An 8,279-nucleotide genomic window follows, 5' to 3' on the forward strand; every position below is an offset into this window, starting at 1 on the left:
ACAAACAAAACACATGCCAGCCAGACATATCACAATAAAACTACCAAAACCCAAGTATATATATATTTACATACATATATTTATTTATTTACAATATACTTATATCATATAAAACACACAGGGAAACAATTTGAATAACTATGGATTTCTCATCAAAAACCATGGAGGCCAAAGACAGTGAAATAACTTCCAAACGCTAAACAACAACAACAAAAAAATTGTTAACCCCAAATTCTATATCCAATGGAAATCTTCTTCAGGAATAATGGCAAATAAAGACATTTTCGGCCGATGGAAACCTAGAAGTAGGAACCACAGACCTGTTCTAAAAGAAATACTAAAGGAAGTTCTTAAAGAAGAGGGAAAAAAAATACTAGAGGGAAACATGGAACTACAGAAATAAAGAGTGACAGAAATGAAAAATATCAAGGTAAATATAATAGGTTACTTTTCTCCCTTTGAGTCCTTTAAATATAACTATCAAATGCCAAAAGTATAACACTGTCTGGTGAGCCTTTCAATGTGAGTATGTGAATATATATTACAACTATAATATAAAGAAAGGAATAGAAAGGGATCCATGAGGATGTAAGGCTTCTACATTTCTACACGTTCCAATTAAAAACAGCAACTGGCAGATTAGATTTTAAAGCAGACTCTGCTATATTTGATTACAGGAAATCCACTTTACATATATAAACCTACAGATCAGTTAAAGTAAAAGGAGAGTAAAAGATTTATTATGAAAACACCAATCAAAAGAATACTGTAGTAGCCATATTAACATCAGAGAGAGTAGACTTTTTAGAGCAAGGAAATATCAGGATAACAAAGGACATTAAATTCATTGTTAAAAACTAATAAAGAGGTGAATTTTCTAAGAAGACATAATAATATTAATACATATGTTTTTAAAAACAGGCATCAAACTATGTGAAGCAAAAACTGATAGATTTAAAAGAACAGGCAAATTAACAAATATAGCTGAAGATACCTACAGTCAGTAATCAATAAAAGAACCAGATGGAAAATCAGCAAGGATACAGAAGATTAAACACTAATTGCCAGGTATAGAACATTCCATCCAACAATAGCAGAATGCACATTACTTACAAATATTCATAGAACAGTCTAGATAGATCCTATTCTAGGTCATAAAATAAGTCTTAACTCACAAGTGTTGAAATCATACATAGTATGGCTCATTATAAATGGAATTAAACTAGAAATAAATAACAGGAAGACATCAGGAAAATCCTAAAACATTTAGAAATTAAGCCATGGGCCAAAAAAAATCTCAAGGGAAATTAGAAAATATTTTTACCTGAAATACCACAAAAATGCAACATATCATAATTTATGCAATGTTTAAAATTAAAGACTTTAATAAAAATAGAAAACTTCAAGTTGATTATCTAACCTCACATTAAGAAACTAGTGAAGAAGAACAAGTTAAGCCCAAAATAAGCACAAACAAGAAAACAATGTACACATTACTACTACTATACACTACTACGGAAGTGTATTCTCCAAATATATGAACAGATATAAATGGAGTGGTAAACAGAAAACCGCAGAGACAATCAATCCAATCAAAGAGTAGTTCTTTAATAAAACTCTAATCAGATGAGGGGCTCCTGGGCGGCTTAGTCGGTTAAGTGCCTGACTTCAGCTCAGGTCATGATCTCACCGTTCATGGGTTTGAGCCCTGCATCGGGCTCTGTGCTGACAGCTAGCTCAGAGCCTGGAGCCTGTCTTTGGATTCTGTGTCTCCCTCTCTCTCTGACCCTCCCCTGCTCATGCTGTCTCTATCTCTCTCTCAAAAATAAATAAAACATTAGAAAATAAATTTAAAAACTGTAGTCAGATGAAACGTTGAAGAAAAATATGCAAATTACCATAATCAGGGCTTCAAGGGGAGAGAACACTACGGATCCCATAGATAGTACAAGGACAATAAGGAAATACTACAAATAACTCTACATGCAAAAATTTAACAATGTAGATGAGATGGACCAATTTCTTGAAAACTATAAACTACCAGAAGTCACCCCAAACCAAATTTTTGGTGACTAGAAGGTGTTCATCTCAAAAAAACTCCCCAGGCTTTATTCAGGACAATTGCCTGCTCCCAGATGCTGTTTCTCCAGCCTCAGTCTGTGCTCCCAATTTCACCCTCCAGCCTCCATTAAAGTTTAGTCCCAAATTTTGGCCACTGAGTGTCTAGTCTACCCTTTTCCTTATAAACTTCTAATTTCATCCCTTCACCCTCCCCAGACTATTTTTATTGAGAGAAGAATTGATATCATCTTTGGGACCTTGGACAAGCCTAGGCTTCTACAGGGGAATTTTTGAAGAGTGTCTGATTAGCTTCTCTTTCTAACAGTCCCTCCCCTCTCTCCCTATTATCTGTTGCCAAAACTTCCTCAGCAGCAACCTGTGCCCTTGGTATTAGCGTACATTCAGAAAGTTTCAAAGCACTTGCCTGCTACTCTGTACGTGGCCAAGCCCTCAGCCAAGGGCCTTTCTTCATCTGGCCACACTACTCCCCGAAACAACCAGATTTCAGTAGCATGTGACTTGTCTCATGAGCTTTATTTTCTGCTTTAAAAGACCCACAGAGTCCTCAGAGGAACTAAGCTCTTTGTTCAAATAACTGTGGGAAGATTAGGACACTAAAAGGACATCTGCTATAGCTCTTCCTTCTAATTTAAGGAAGAACTCAATGCGTTTTACACAACTTATGTCTGTAGATTCTGGTTTATGGATTAGCTTCTAGGGCCCTTCCTCTCTTGTCAGCTTTCCAATTAGTTTGTATGTGTTTATAATAAGATGGAAAATACATATACCAAAAGCAAGTTCTTGTCTCTGTCTGAAAAATGATTAAGAAGCTTCTATCAATTTCTTATAATTTTGGAGTGGCATCTCCAAACTAATACCAGAACTGGACACGTATATATTCTCAGGCAGCATTTGCCACTGCCTTGACAGGTATGACAAGGTGCATTTCTGGCAATATTTTGAGAGAACACAGGAGCAATGGAGTTTGTAATAGATTCAGTAGTGAAGCCAAAAAGTTATAATGTTTGAACTTCCCAAGGGCCGCCTCCTTATTTAATATGAATTTCTTTAAACCACCAGAACTGGGCCTCATTCCTCTCCCACACTCCCTGGGAATTCTGACTCCCATCCAGAATCTTCCCTGTGATTTAAGACCAGAAGCACATGGTCTTTATGGTGTCTCCCAAACTGGACTTCTCCTCTTAGTTACATGCTGACTACTAGCTTCTCACTGAAGTGATCCCCAGCTTTGCAGAAATACCTGAATGCTAGCACCAATGCTTAGTTTCTCTGAAACTAAGCCTTTGCCCTGTTTATTTTAATAACCAGAATCTGTGGCATGTGCTTCTTTAAGAAAATACAACTTCTGGTCTCCTCTTTCTGTCTTTCAAGAGCTAGCAGGCGCCTACTGTCCCTGTTACACGTAATTACCTCTCTATGCTTTACCCCTTCCTTTTTAAAAAAAAAAATTTTAGTGGGGGAGAGAGTAAGTGGGGGAGGGGCAGAGAGAGGGGTATGAGGAGCTGAAGCAGGCTCTTCACTGACAGGCTGACAGCAGTCAGCCGGATGTGGGGCTCAAACTCACGAATTGTGAGATCATGACCTGCGCTGAAGTTGGGCGCTCAACCTACTGAGCCACCCAGGTGCTCCTCTACCCCTTCTTTAAAGAGGCATTTCCCTCTTGTTCTCTTGTATCCCTTTCTAAAGCCCTAGGAGTATTAAATTTAGGGCTTGGATTTCACTTGTTTTCCATATTTGTGGCACAAACATCGCCAGAGGCTTTATAAAAGATTGAGTGAAGAAAAACACACAGCACAAAGTGAATAGAAAGAATTTTTTTTAAAAAGCTCTCCGGCAACAGAAAAATCAAAAGACTAGTCACTTGTTTTCTGCTAGAACATAATTTCATCAAATAAGTCATAGTTATTCTGAGAACTACAGCTTGTTTGATTAATAAAAAAAATCAGTTTATATTATTTTTTTTTAATGTTTTATTTATTTCTAGGAGAGAGAGAGAGAGACAGCGTGAGCAGGGCAGGGTCAGAGAGAGAGGGAGTCACAGACTCTGAAACAGGCTCCAGGCTCTGAGCTAGCAGTCAGCACAGAGCCCGACGCGGGGTTAGAACCCACGAACCGTGAGATCATGACCTAAGCGAAAGTCGGACGCTTAACCGACTAAGCCACCCAGGCGCCCCTGCCTGAGGAATTCTTAAAAACACTAACACCTGGGGGCGCCTGGGTGGCTTAGTCGGTTAAGCGTCCGACTTTCGCTTAGGTCATGATCTCGCGGTTCGTGGGTTCGAGCCCCGCATCGGGCTCTGTGCTGACTGCCAGCTCAGAGCCTGGAGCCTGTTTCAGTCTGTGACTCCCTCTCTCGCTGACCCTCCCCTGCTCACGCTGTCTCTCTCTCTCTACTAGAAATAAATAAAAACATAAAAAAAAATTAAAAAAAAAAAAAAAAAAAACACTAACACCTGATTCCAAAGCACAGAGACTCTGATTCAACTTGCATGAGTCGTAACTAGACATCAAGATTTTTTAAAGTTCCCCTGGTGACTCTATTGTGCAACAGAATGGCTTTCTCGTGTGTGGCAAGTTTATCATGATCAGAATCACCAAGAGTTTGATAAGACACAGATTGCTAGAGTTTCTGCCAGGTTCCGATAGGGCCCGAGAACTTCCATTTCTAACAAATCCCCAGCTGAAGCAGCTGCTCTGGAGATCTTGCTGTGGGAGCCACTTCTTCAGAGCACATTCATGTGCACATGAATCACCTTCTTGTGCACATCATTCTGAGTAGAGATTCTGCACTTCTGGTAACCTTTCAGGAGATTCTGATGCTGCTAATCTGTGACCCATACTTTATACAGCAAAAGATTAGTCTATGGGAAGTTAACGATTAGAGTAGGGAATTCATTAAATACATATGATTTTGTGAAAGAGTGAGAAAAAAAATGTAGTACCAAAGCACCCTTTCGGAGCAAGTTTTCAACTGTAATTTCAATATTATTACATGGATACATTAGAAAAACGTCATGATCTTTGAGAAATTACAAAAAAAATGCTTTATGTCATAGAATAAGAAAACCAAAAGTACTTTCCTTTTCAGTCTTTTTTATATTTATTCTCAAAGTGACTATTCTTATAATTGACTGTGGAATGATGCATTTTTAGCACTATGAAATCCAGAGTGTTGAAATCCTTCCCCCCAAATATTCTGTTCATTACAATTCTATAGTCCTGAAGAAAGTCTCTTACCTGAAGTTTTCCATGCATTTAGGCATTTTGGATGATGTCTGATATGATCAGTAATAAGGGTTGCAATGAAGCAGTAGCTATAATAATAACCCTCATGTAATCTAAAAACAACAGGGACTTTGTACAAACAGCTACAAAGTTATCTGATAGTAACTGTCCATCTGAAAGGAACCGGTCATCTTTTCCTTGATTAATTCGCACATCTAGCTGAGAACCTGGATAGGACTTCATAAGATAAGATGCACCATAAGCCTTCCACTTACTTTGATCTCTTCCCAAATATCCACTAACGGCTTTTGAGGGTGTGTCCCAAAGGCAGAGCACTGGGTTGCAAATCGGAGCAAATGCTGACTCAGATTTGTACTTTCCCCGATTCTTCAAAGCACAGATCAGAGCTTCATGGCCTCCCATAGAGTGGCCAAAAATAGATAGCCTTTGCAGGTCCACTGGAAAATTGGCGTCATAATTTGGGTGGCTCCTCGGTTACCTAAGAATACATTCTGTAGGTAATTTCCCAAGGGTCGTCAGTGATGTCCACAGAAAACCCAGCACCGCTGCCAAAGTCCCAGCTCTAGCCCTTCTCCTTTAATATTACAGCCACGAGGGCTGGTATCTGACGACAAGGCCATGTTCTGAGGCAGCCTGATGAGAACCAGACTTTGACACAAAATCTCATTCTGTGCAAGTTAAACCAGACAGCCAACTTAGTGCCGAGGATTTTCCAGTTTCTGCCTTTGGTAATAAGTGATGTGGGAATGTTGGCGTTTGGAGCCGAGGGCCAAGAAAGAATTCTCCAGATGTCTTCGGTGCAAAAAGGTGGTTTTATTAAAGCACAGGGACAGAACCCGGGGGCAGGAAAGAGCTGCACTGGGTTGTGATGGGTGACTGCTGATATACTTTCAAGCTGGGCGGAGGCTAGGGATAGTGTAATTCTCTAAGGAATCTTGGGAGCAAGGTTTCCAGTACCCTGAATGGGCTGGCTGTTACTGTGAGGCAAAGGTCATTTATTACTGTTCAGTAAACGCTCAGTCATGAGGCCCTTCAGATGTGTATCAGTGTATGCTTGGAGGAAGATTGCCAACGTACATTTGGGGGAGGTTTCCGAGGGAATTCATATATCCTTACAGGATCCTGGAAGTCACAATAATGTTAAGCTCAGATTGTCTTTTGCCCTCAGCAAAGTGTCGTCACCGAGGCAGCTGACATCCTACAGGAAGGTCTCTCTGCAGGTCTCAAGGACTCCCCAGTGGGCTATAAGTTGACAGGAAATTTAAATTTTTCTTTGCCTTTGTTTCCCACATCAGTAAGTAGATAGCGAATTTCATTTTGCAGTTCAATTCAAAGCTGTCATATTCCAAACCTTTCTACAATCCTCCAAAGCATTCGTCTCTGGAAATCTATTTGAATGCCATTCTTCTCCTGACTGGCTGATACCCGCTCCTTTGTCCACACTAGAGGACGGATCAGGGATTGGCAGTGGTGGGGAAAGCAGCAGCAGCCAGAATGGAAAGGGGCTGGGGTGCTCCGCTCTGTCTTTTTAAGGTAAAAGTGTCTAATGCTCCAAAACCCAAAACATTGAATATATATATATATATATATATATCAGTTTTGCTGAACTGTACTTGACTTACATAAAGCTCATCCAATTAAGGTGCAAAATTCAATCGTTTTAGTGTATTTACAGAGCTGTGCCACCATCATACAATCTGATTTTAGAATATTTTCATTATTTCCAAAAGAAACTCCCTACTGAGTGGCAGTCACTTGCCATCCCCATCACCCATACTCTGTGAGCCATAGGGGAGAGTCACTAATTGACCTTCTATCAGTCGTTAGCTATTCTGAACATTTCTTATAACTAGGATCACACAGTATGTCATCTTTTGTGCTTGGCCTCTCTCATTTAGCATATGTTTGCTTCTCCATTATATAATCCTGTCAGCATTACATACACGTTTTTTTCCAGTGATATTTAAGAATATTCAGTTTTTATATCTGTTCATTATTTTCTCAAGTGCAAATTATCAGCCCTAACCAAGAATGTAACAGTAAACCAGTAACCCATAATTACGCTTTAAAGTACATCATAAAAAGTATCAGATTTGACTCTGGCTGTTCTGAGAAGTGGGAGGAACACAGGAAGATTCTGTTTGTGATGTAACTGGTTACCACCACATGAGTGAATCTTCCTAATTTTCTTATCTGGAGTGACAAGCTTACATGACTCTAAGTACATTTCCTGTACTTGAATATGTACAGCCAGCACCTTACTAAAGTCTGCCACCATCCCTTTCAAGGCCTGACAACTTTTCTGACCATATGCTATCACGTAAGTTCATTTGGAAGGAAAAAAACAAATGCCAAGAACCTTGAACTAAAAATGTAAGCCTCATGGTCGTTATTAAAAATCAGTGCCTGAAAAGTACCTATTAGTGTCAGGATTGGAACCATCAGGCTCATGAATAATCATTTGGGGGCCATTTTCGCAAAAGAGTTCCAATGTCACAATTTTATAATTCAGCTTTTGCTAATCACTTCGTATTTTTTATTTTCTAGGCTTAAACTTAGTAGGTTTAACAATTTTTTATGCTCCTTCTACTCTGCATTTTTTCTACCCCATTTTTACGTAAATGACAAATCAATTCCTGAATTTTCTTTAGTGTTTTCCATTCTTTGGATAATGAAGGTCTTATTATAGGGTGGGGAGAGAGAACATTTGGTTTGTTTTGTGTACTTCTCAGGCACGCATTAAAGCAATGGCTTTTAGGAACTGCTGGATTTTTTTGGAAGCATCTGAATGCCAGACTTCCAAATTCTGAGAAAATATGTGAATAACCAAATAAAATGTCATTGTAGTGTGATAACTGAAACTTTCAGACATAAGATTCTAGATTTTGAGGCAGTGACAGATATATAAACGGCAAGAAATGCCAGAAAATGATGAAGAATTTGATAAGGCC

At 39.1% G+C, this 8,279-nt stretch overlaps 1 pseudogene; it reads right to left on the reverse strand.

Annotated features, from left to right (window-relative positions):
- Positions 1–3,110: 3,110 nt before the first annotated feature.
- On the reverse strand, positions 3,111–6,731 carry LOC120237691 (annotated as a pseudogene).
- Positions 6,732–8,279: the final 1,548 nt, after the last annotated feature.

This window comes from Hyaena hyaena, unplaced genomic scaffold (assembly GCF_003009895.1).
Source record: "Hyaena hyaena isolate Hyena2069 unplaced genomic scaffold, ASM300989v1 scaffold_6, whole genome shotgun sequence".
NCBI lineage: Eukaryota > Metazoa > Chordata > Mammalia > Carnivora > Hyaenidae > Hyaena > Hyaena hyaena.